This window comes from Empidonax traillii, unplaced genomic scaffold (assembly GCF_003031625.1).
Source record: "Empidonax traillii isolate 1590-97213 ecotype Southwest subspecies unplaced genomic scaffold, ASM303162v1 scaffold166:size2381449, whole genome shotgun sequence".
In the NCBI taxonomy this organism is placed as follows: Eukaryota; Metazoa; Chordata; class Aves; order Passeriformes; family Tyrannidae; genus Empidonax; species Empidonax traillii.
In genome coordinates, this window is record NW_020955359.1 from 2,060,845 (window position 1) to 2,072,061 (window position 11,217).

Consider the following 11,217-nt stretch of genomic DNA (forward strand, 5'->3'; position numbering starts at 1 on the left):
TCCCCATTTTAGGGTGGCACAATTTAAACAGTGCATCCCTCACTGACACCTTCCTTCATGCTGCCAAGGAAGAAAGTTGCAGTTTTCCTTTTTATTTTTCAGGTCTCCTTATGCCTATTTAATGAAGCATAAATATGGATGGCACCTCTCTCCTTACAGTGGTTGAAAACATACAAAAATACATCCAGCTGCAAAAGCACCTCCTTTTTAGGCAGCCTGGAAATTGTTCCCTCGGTTTCCTTGTTTGTGCAGACACTTGTGCCTCCTTCACACACGGGAGCCTCACAGTGCCCAAAACAAACCCGCCACATAAACTCATCACACTGATGTCAGAATGTGCAGCACTCAGGGCAGGAAAATCCTTTCATGTAGTGGAGACAAAGAAATATACAGTACTATTACTGACTTCATTTTCTCTTCTTACTAGCTGAGTGCTCCGTGCTGATGTCTGTATGTCGTTCTTTCCTCTTTAACTGTCTACAAAGACTCTGCCAGGAGTGCTTTAAAGTACTTGTTATTTAAAATATTGACCTCCACATAAGTTCTTACCAAGATATACCTAGAAGTACCAGAATTTTGTGCATGTGCTATTTTCTATTTCTGGATTAAAATAATGTCTCTTAACAGAAATAGCTTGTCAAGTGTTTCCTGTGCCATTGCTGTAGTTCAAAAAATGAGGGCAAACCTAAAAATTCAGAGGAGAGTTTCTGGAATGCCTACAGGAGACAGCCTGTGCATGTTTCTTTCTTTTCCTTTAGTTTTATAGACCTGCATCTCTTGCTTGGTAAACATATTATCTGAGTAAAGTATTTCTTGTGCTCCTTTTTCCTCCTATTCTCCCTCCTGTTCTATACCCCAGGGCCATCATCTGTCTATTTGTGAGGAGATCCTGATCTGGATTTCAGCTGGATCTCTGAGGCTGAGCTTTTGCCTTTCTACAAAGAGGAGGATAAAACACAGGAAGCAGGGAAAGAAGACAAAGCTCCAGTTTACACTGAGTGAAGACGCAAACAGGTACTGCTGAGTGGTGATGGCTCCTCACAAACAGTCAGATATTCTTTTGGTGACAATTAATTATGCTTTTCAAAATATCTAAGCTCTACACAACAGGCATTTCATTTCAAAGGAAGGGGAACACAGCAACACTGACTGTATGAGAGGATAATGCAGATGAGAAAGCACATCTGTGAATCCCAGCCCAAAGCTCACTGACCCTGCAGCAGATTCTCCTGCCAACTTGATCTATAAAGGACGGACTTTGAAGCATTTTTGCATTTACTCAAAGTAAAACCTGCATGAGCCTGCAGTGTTAACACAACCCCACAGTGATTCCCAGAGACACAGCCCTGCTCCTGGACATTCCATTCCAAGCTGACACATTCCATTATGGCCTCGTTGTACCCACATGTGGTTTTGGGCACATCAAGGGCTCAGCCACCAAGCTGATCAAGGAATGTATATTTTACAGTTTGCAGAAGGGGACAGACCTCATGCACTACATGGATTCTAAAGAGTTCCTCTAAAGTGTGAAAGATGAGTAAATTCTGGAAATAGAGGGACATGTGGGACAGAGCCATTCTCGAAGTCTCAGTCAGAAGGAAAGGAACTCTCAGTGTTCACAGAATTCACAGTGGTAAACACACAATAAAGAATAGAAAGGAGAGTCCTCAGAAGTTATTTCATCCATTAGCCTACAAATTCCCTCATTCCTGTGGGGTCAATATAAGTAAAAAATTAGTCCTGAGAGAAACATTCCTCCCACTGAAGGACTCCAGAAAAATCACGTTCTCTAGAACACGGATAATGATTTAAAAGGTGCCATTTTGTTCTCTCTCACCGCTCCCTTCTCCCTCTGGTATTTACCTCAATCCAGACATTCTCATTGCAGCTGCTGTTAAGAATAGTTATCCAACCTCAGTGCTCACTGGGCAGGATATTGTAAATCAAATATATTCCATTAAAAAAAAAAAAAAAAAAAAGACAATAATCATGCTCCAGGCAAAAGCTTCCTCAAACTCCTGGAAGAAGTGGCTTAGAAAACCACTGACTCTTTTTGTGTCACAACATTTTCTCTAATGTTACCTTGGGAGTAAAAGAGTTGCAGACACACAAAGTGTGTTACTCAGTGAGAACAGAGATCCCTGGGGAGCCAACAAAGAGCACAGAAGGCACTGCTCAGCTATGGTTTGATTGCAGGTGGAGCCCGATTGCAGAAAAAAGTTGTTCCACAACACATCAGACTTGCCCTAAACTGATTAGGAATTCATTTCATCTTGTCTTGGATAGGGAGTTATTACAAATTATCTGCATTCACACTAGGAGCTCTTTGCCTCTGTTCCTACGGAATTTCAGGACTAATTCTGCATGTGAACAAGCTGAAATAGGCCAGAGAGACTAAAATATTTAGCTCCACATAGAAACATACCATCAGACCTCAAAAGTATGGGAATTCTACATCAGAGACCCCCAGTGAATTTTCATTTACAAGTGAATAAGCAAGATACTTCATTCTGATTACAAAAACTATTACATTCCAATACACCACTTTCAAGCACTTTGCCTCCTTCAATTATACAGCCTGACAACTGCCAGCACACCTGCAAACCTACAGGTATATTTGCCTTAGCCACATTGTCCAAGCTGGCATTCCCTACCCATGAACTTTGACTTCAGCATACCCAAAATGCAAATTCAGCTTGCACTGAGCCCCTGGTTAACAACATGTTTGGGTTCCCCAGTGCCAGGCAACACAGTGTGTCTATTTTGGTGTGTTTACTGGATACACAAATACAAGCAGCGAGTACATGCATCTCTTCATCCTCCTCACAAAACCACCTTTCACACTTTATTATCTCTTACTAAAGCCTACTGTTGGCTTGATTGAAGTGTGTAGGTTGCACTATACTTACTTACAAATAAAGCACCTTCATTTTGTTCTTAAGTTACTTCAGAATCTCTCCCTGTTATTACATGCCTGCTTTACAAATTATGAATTTCACACACTTCAGTGCCTTTGTGTTCCATTTAAAGTCTTGTTTATTGGTGGCACAAAAGTAAAGCTTGACTGGTACTGCCTTCCTTTTTCTTTTCATGCTTTCCCTCATGGGATGCAATTCAACTCACATTACTGATGTGAATTATTCATTTCTGCAGATCTTTCAAGTAGGTCTGAACCAAGCAGGTTCCTATGTTTCCTACCCTCAGAAAGAGTGGAAGAATCATATTGCAGAGTTCCCATCCTTTCATATATATGATCTAATGACAGGACATGCATAATCATCTTTCTCCACAGATACTATTGAAGTTAAAATCTTTGCCAAGCCAAAATCTTTTTTTCTATCACAAGATCACAGGATCCTCTCTTATGGCTTCTTCAAATGTAAGGTTGCTTTTACAGACTAATGACTTTTACACCTCAAAAGGCCACATGATGGTGTGCAAGCCCAGTTCAATGCAGGGTCCTGAACTCTGACTGCCTAGTTTGAAAATTAGAAAACTTTGCTTTCCGTGCTAGTTGTGCAAAGAAATAATTTACACAGATGCACTGCCAGCCTCTCACTTCTCATCCTCTCCCTCCCAACTTTTGAATGAATTGGCTAATTTTGATCAAATTTGACAAAAGGACCTGGTCTCAAAAATATGAAGTTCCAACAAGTTTCCATGAGAACTTGACAGTTGAGTAGGAGATAAAGACTGACATGAGTCTTCTCAGGGAGGCAAATATTGCTGTGTAAGCTCAGCAATTATCTATTATGCCTGACATCCCCACCAGTCACTCATTGTGTGTATCAGCGACACAATCCACTTGTGTAATTAGGAAGCAATCACAGGTCTTCTTTTCTCTGCCAGCCATAAGCTGGAGAACAGAGGAGAAGTTGGCAGTAAATTTTGGAATCAGTGGAGAAGTTAGGATTTAGCAATAAAAAGTGAATGAAGAAGGAAGCTGTAGTCTGATTGGACATAATCTCACTTGAAACCAAGCTTCAGCAGATCCACTGTAACCAGAGGAATTCTTTAAAGATTGCAGAGTGTTTGTAATCACTGACCCACTGGAATCCAAACCAATAAAAAGCAGGAACAGATCCTAAACCATCACTTGACTGTGGTTTGGAATGCTGCAGACAAGTTGGTGAGTGCAGTCTCCAGTGTCCATTCCAGCACCCCAGCACTGCAGGCTGCTCCCGAGTGCTCCCTCCTGCCAGCACTTGCTCTAGGAGCCCACAGGCAATGCCACCCTTTGCTGGCCCTGGTGGTGATGGCACAGCTGGCTTGGGGTTTTTGGGGACACATCCCAGGATAACACCTCAGGAACTCGAATCTTTTAGAATTCTTGGAATGTTGTGAAAGAACTCTTTGACTTTTCCAGGCCTTTATCTGGTGATTTTCAGCCCACATTAACTGAGAGAGTCCCAGGGACACCAGTTCCTTGGTTCTGTGCAGTCCTGCTGATGCCAGTGCCTGGCTCTGGAAGTTATGGATATGCTTTGTTTCCCTCTGATCTCCTCAGCCGGTTGCACCAATGGCACATAAAGAGGGGAAAACAAGCTCCCCCTGGTCCTTACTCCTGTTCAGTTTCTCTGCTTATTCAGGAAAAGGATCACATCACTTTTTTATGCAAAGGCATCCCACCAGGACCTCATGTTCTGTTATTTTTCTACTACTATGAATCCTTGATCTTTTCCAGTCACTGCTTTCAAAGACAGTATTCCATTCTGCTGATGAAGTACTTCACTTACATCTGCTCAGACCTAATAAACACTCCAGAACTGGAGGTCCATCAATGTTACTGAAAATACTTGTTTGAATTATCATTTAAGCAGTCGTATCCCTCCCTCATTCAGATGTTGCAGAGCATAAATAATAAGAAACTATTCCAAAGAAATCTGCATTGCAGTCATCATCAAAGTGAGTAAATAAAGAAAAGCTGACAGGACCTCACACAGTAAGCAAATCACTGTGATCTTCACAGAGAAAGGTGAAGGATTTCTTTTTCTTCTTTTCTTTTTAATACAGCTTTTCTTCTAGATTCAGAGGCTTTCATGTTGAATTCAATATTTTTAGCACCCACACGACCATCTAGAATTAAATTGCAGCAGTTCCTTAGCATCTGAGTAAAAAAGCAATGATAGATCACTGTGATTCTCCTGTCCTTGCACAGAATCAAAGAATCATTTACTAATAGACTGAATTGCTTCCACAAGCAGAAATCACACAGCTCCATCTTGTGGAGGATGAGATTCCTCAGGTAACGTCACGGCTCAGTTCAACCTCTGCCTTTGGTAATGATTTAGCCTTAGGTGGTTTTCAATCCAGGGTTTTACTTACTGCAGAAATTTTCTTTCATGTGCAGTTACACACCTTCCCCAAGAGCAGGAACACTCTGCACAGTGTTTTTACTTACATTCTCCTGCTTCATTTTATTTTCCCATAACATCCTCCCAAACGGGTCCATGCTTCAACAGTTCATGTTTGTACCAAGTGGTGCAGAACCAGCTATTTAATTTTTTCTGTTCTCCTGTGAGAGGTTGCAGAAGTGTCCTCAGTGAACACACCATGCATTAGTACTAAAAATGTTTGATTTTCAGCCTAGTGGTCCTTCTGAGCAGGAAGCATCTGCAATGCAGTTTGGATGACACAAAAATGCAGAGCAGCAGAGTTTGTCTCATTCATGTAACTCACAACCCTAATCTGTAATGTTTGCATAATCCAATGCTATTAAAGTCAACCCTGTCAGATGAACCAGGTTACTCTCCACAACAAAAATTTGCTACTCTTAACAAAGAATTGTTACTCTCCACAACAAAATTTTGACTATACATTTTACTTAAGGAGAGCACATTAAAACATGTTTATCACCACAGGTCTACAAGCTGCAGTTCCCCAAGGCAAGAGCAAGTAACTCATTGTCAAGGCTTCACAAGATATTTTGATGTTTTGAACTCTACTTTGTGTTTGGGGCAGAAGGTATCTCTCAAAAGTCTGATGCAACACTCCTCTATCAGATTCTCCCAGCACACATTCACAGAAGTTTTCTGAAAAAGCAGCAAGTAATGGGACTGCTGGGACTGCTCACAGGTGACTCTGGGAACTTATTTCCCATTAATTTACAACTGAAACGTGTGAGGGTTCAAAAATGACCATAAACATTCCCTCAAGTCTTCTAATTTAATTAAAAGCATAAATGATCCTAAGTATTTTCATCTTTTAAATTAGTTTTAAATTAATTTTCAGTGTGAGAGCCAGAAGTCCTAAGAGAGAAAGTAAGGAATTGCTCATAGGAGCTTCTACCAGATCTGCATGATGAATGTCAACAAAATAACCACAACCAGCTGCTTATTAAAATACTGGTTTGGACTACAACAGCCAGAGACTGCCTGAATTAACACATTTAGGCAAAAAATGCAGTAGAGAAAAATCTCCTTAAAATAATCCAAACCCTGTGTTTTTAATTAACATGCTGGGACTTAAGGGGGGCAAAAAACAGAATAGCATCTTGATTGTTTCCCTACAAAGGATATTCCATGCCCCTATTGAGATGATTCATCACCACTTCACTCCCCTGAATTCATCTTCCATACTGAGAAACATTATGGCATTTCTCCCTCCTGGTAGAAGTCAAAATAGCAGCTCTCTAGATGTGAGTGACAAGAAAAAATACCTCCTCTCTTCTGCTAACTCTTCTTTATTGTATGAAATTTCAGGAGCAGTATTGACTTGATTTCTTTTTATTAAGTCTTGAAGTGATTTTTGTTTCTCTGAGAAGCATTAGTATTTCTCTGAAACACTGAAACCCAAAATCTACAGAAAGGATGAAGAGAAAGAACCAAAGGAAAAGGCCTTTCAAGGTTCACACCCCACCAAGAGCTGTCAATCCTGACAAGTAACAGCTCCCTCTGACCGTGGGTGGATGCAACAGTTCATCTTCATCCACTCAGCCTTTGGGCTGTGCTGCACAACCTGCCAGGAATGTTGGCAATTAGTGCCAGTCAGACAGGTCTGTCTGTGATAGGGACACCCAGCAGCAGATACAGGGCTGATCCTCTCAAACCACTTTGCTTCTCTATCTAAAGACCTTTGTGTGGCTTGGTAACCTTCAGTTACTGCCAAGATTAGCCCCAGAGACACTGAAAACATATTCCTTCATCAAAAACCCCTCCATTGTGCAGCTTTAGCTGGAAGTTCTCTTGGGCTCTTCAAGAAAGGACCAAGAGACCCTGCCAGAAATACAAAGTCATTTGTCCAGTGGGGTTACAATTATTTCATTCCTCAAAAGCAGGGGATTAAAAATTATGTTAATTAGGATAAATATTGAGAAAGTATTAAAGCTTTATTACAAGACAAACCAAGCAACAAAAGAGTTGCTGACTATTACAACTGCTACAAATAATACTTTACAGTGACACTCTGTGTTGCATATGGTGCTTAGAAGCTACATAATTACACTCATTTAATCATCCTTGACCTATGTATTTTCATTACTTTGGTGCATACCATTAAAAATGAAGTGCTATCAAAACATGACATTAGAAATAATTTAGTATTTCCTATTTCAGACACACACAAAAAAATAGATGATTAAGTGCTACCTATGAGGGAGGTCATTCTAGTTAAAAACAGGACAAAGTGTGGCACAAACACATGAATCTGCTTGTTTCCCAGTCGTCTCTTTATCTGTTCCTTTTCCAATCCATGTGTATTTTGAATAAGGCATTAAAAGTGTAATCCTGATTTCCCTGGTAATCTAAATGGGAGATCTGGCTGCAGGAGAAATCAACCCTCAGCTTCAGGGCAGAGAGAAATCAAAAGTAAAATGCCTGGAAGCCTTTGCAGGTAAGCAGTTTTAGTATAAAGGCTCTTGTTTTATTATGCATGGAATATCATTCTTTGGGTTCTAAAGGACTTTAATCAATGTTCAAGGGTTTTTAAGAAGCTCATTATATATCTCTTTTCCAGGATTATGAATATTTGCAAATGAGGTCACGTAGCAAAGCTTCAAAGGCTAAAAAGTTAGATCAAGATATATTTTCTAAAACTCTTGAAAATATTTCAAAATCAGAAGTGCTGCCCAATATACATTGCCACATTCAAAGTGTCAGCATTCTCTTTGAATTCTAGCAACATCTTTTTTTTAATATATATATATATTACTTTTTTCCTTCCTTGTTGTTTTCCTATGATGATGGTTACATCTGCACCATTTTATCCAAAAGTAAGCAGTGAGAGTTTCATTTAAATAAAATTAAAATAAAGGTACAAAATTAAAGCTTCATATACTAAAGACTGAGCTAATTAATTTAACTTACTAAGCAACAGTGTGCAAGGATTAATAAATATAATTAGATTATGGTTGAGCACCTCTATGGCAGTTGTGTAACTATCCTTTCTAAGAAGTATTGTGTTTATTAGAGGAACTAAAAAAAACACCCAAAGCTGGATCAACAGGCACTTCACAGATTTATAAAAGTATCTTGGAGTTACAACTTCAGTTTTCTAAATCTGTGTATGGTGGTGTATCAGTATTTTGCACAGGTAAATGTATTCAGTGTTCAGGTATATTTTATACATATTTTTATATACACAATATTTTTGTATATTGTGGGTGGAGGGGAATGAGAAGTTCTTGTGAAAACTCTCCAGAGGGGAGAGTGGTTGGTAACAGTACAAAGAAAATGGGAAGGCAGATTTGATACATTCAGAGCATGTCAAAGAAGGCTTAGCACCAGAAAAAATACTCACCCATAATGATTTATTAATGGTGCTGAAATTGTACCATTCATTTGTTAAAATGAATATGCTTGACTGGAGATTTTCCTGTCAGTCTATATATTTTGATTATATGCACCACACAGCTCAGCAGTAAATTACTGCAATTAACTTTGATTCCTTAGGATCCACAGCAGAAGCATATCCACGTCTCGTGGCAGAATCTAGAATTCAACTCTAAATTCTTGTCTAAAGTGCTCGTGCAAAGCAAGTGGTTACTTTGAAAAGTGCTGACAAACTTCAGCAGAAATTCTACAGAGATCTAAGGCAACAGTGGTTGCTAAGTTTCTCATAAGAAAACAACTTTCTAAAAAAATCCAGAGAAAATTTAGCGTATCCATCACAGTAACGTTTGGAAAAGAGCTGAACAGCTTGAGTTCATTTCTTAACAAACACCTTCTGCACTCAGCCACCATTTTGGTGTACCAAATACAGACACTCCAGTGAGAATCTTAGCTTACAGATAGGATGTTTGCCATGCTGTTCCTTTGAAATTTGAGTAGCACATCCCTGTGGAAGCAGCACCGTTCCATCTGTGCAGCTCCAGAGTGAGACACTTCCTCTCCAAACAACCTGTGGAGCTCGCTTGTTTGGGGCTGTGACTACAAGAGAACTTGACACAAAACAAACTGCAGATGATCACATGCATGAAGCAGCTCTCTAGGAGAAACTTACAGCCCTGCTTTGGTGAGGACAAACCACACATCGGGTGTCAGCAGGGGCTGGGACAGGGACAAGATAAAATACCAGAACTAGGGAAACTAAGAGAGGCTCCCCAGTAGGTCTGCCAGGAAACAGCAAATAACAACTCACCCTCTGAGTTATCTCTGACAGTCTGAGAGAGTCAGCACAGTCATTTATTTCTGCTAAAGAACTCTTAACAGTTCCCATGTATGACATATGCTCTTCTGGTCTTGTTTTCATAACTTCCCAGTGAACTACTGGGCAAGTCCCAATGCTGAATGAATTTAACTTACAAAATAAGCGTGCTTTTGTGATTTGTAAAAGTTACTGAGTGGAACAACTAATGGTGGCAATAACACTAGAGTATATCTCACAAAATGATATAGGGATAGTAGAAATAATGGAGAATTTTGTCATAACTCACAAATCCTGTCAATAGATCATTCACAGGCAAAAGGCAGCAGGAACTGGACCAAATCTACTTGTCAGTACTTGCTTTTGCTCTCACAGTAGAGTTCAGAGACCACAAAAGCACTTGGTCCTCTTTTGTTAGTGCACAAACAGGAAGGAGTTTACAAGCTGTGACACCACTTACTCCATCTGACTCCACTCGGAAGAACAGCCAGCAAAATTAAAAATGTCCACACATCCCAACCACTCACAGCTCCAGCTGTGGTCTGGCTGCAGGAAGACCATGCCCTGGGAACTGAAATGGCTCTGGCACACTTCTATCTGCCATTCGGCTCCAGATGTGGGCAGATGATAATGGTATTTTTTAACATTGCCAAATTATTCACTATGGTTTTGACAAACACGGTAAAGTCATGGCTAAGATAGCTACTCCCTTCCCCCAAAAATATCAGCAAATACCCCCTGCAGCTCCTTAATAAAGTTAACTTGCACCATTCATCTGGTAAATAAAAACCCCTGGAAAATGGAAACAATGAGAAAGCATCCCATGCATATTCAGGGAGTTGTAATTGCTATGGAAACCATCTCTGGTAATAGTGTTGCTTCAGAGCATCAGAGGCAAATCAGAATAAAATGACAGCCAAACAAAGTGTAATACTGCCTGAGACTTCAAAGTGAAAAACTGAACAGGGAATTAAACCACAATGTAGGAAAAGCCTTCATGTTCTCCCATCTTCCAGGTTCTTTTTGGAGCGTGTTTCTGGGCATGAGCTCTTTGGTGGTGTTTTCTGCCTGGGCTTCCCCAGCTGCTGCTGAAGCAGCACTGAGGGCTGGCAGCATTGCTACAGTTGTTACAGGAAAAGGAAACAGTTTCTTCAGCCTAAAACTAATCGGATTTTAATATCAGAAATTTTGGGAAGCCTGAAAACGCGTAACTCCATTCTAGCAGAGGTGTTTATTTTCAAGCCTCAAACAGACTGATAAGAGGGTCAAAGAGGGTAACAGGGTCAAGGATTCCGAGACCATTGATCATTAGCATTATTTTAGATGTTAGAATATTATATGCCTTGCTTTCATTTCTTCTATACGAAATATTATCAATTAATTTTACTCTATTTGTACCACATGAACATGTTAATGGGCAGCTCACAGTATTTTAACCATTTCATGTCATTTCCTTGCAGCAGGTTGCCCACTGATACACCAGAGCTTATCCCACTACTGTTCCTAATCAACCCCAGTTTTCAATTTATTTGCTAAATAAAATTAGTAAATGCAGTATGCCAACATCTACCAGTCCAAATTATGCCCAAAGTCATTTCTGCAGATGCTCTCGCCTTGATTCTCTCTGGGTACATA

The 11,217-nt window shown here is 40.0% G+C and overlaps 1 long non-coding RNA gene across 1 annotated transcript in view; it reads right to left on the bottom strand.

The window, feature by feature from the left end:
* Positions 1-9,230: 9,230 nt before the first annotated feature.
* Positions 9,231-11,217, bottom strand: part of LOC114058277 — an 11,746-nt gene continuing 9,759 nt past the window's right edge. The window contains exon 3 of the long non-coding RNA XR_003571406.1: positions 9,231-9,359. This is a non-coding gene — a long non-coding RNA (uncharacterized LOC114058277). The remainder of the gene's footprint in view (positions 9,360-11,217) is intronic.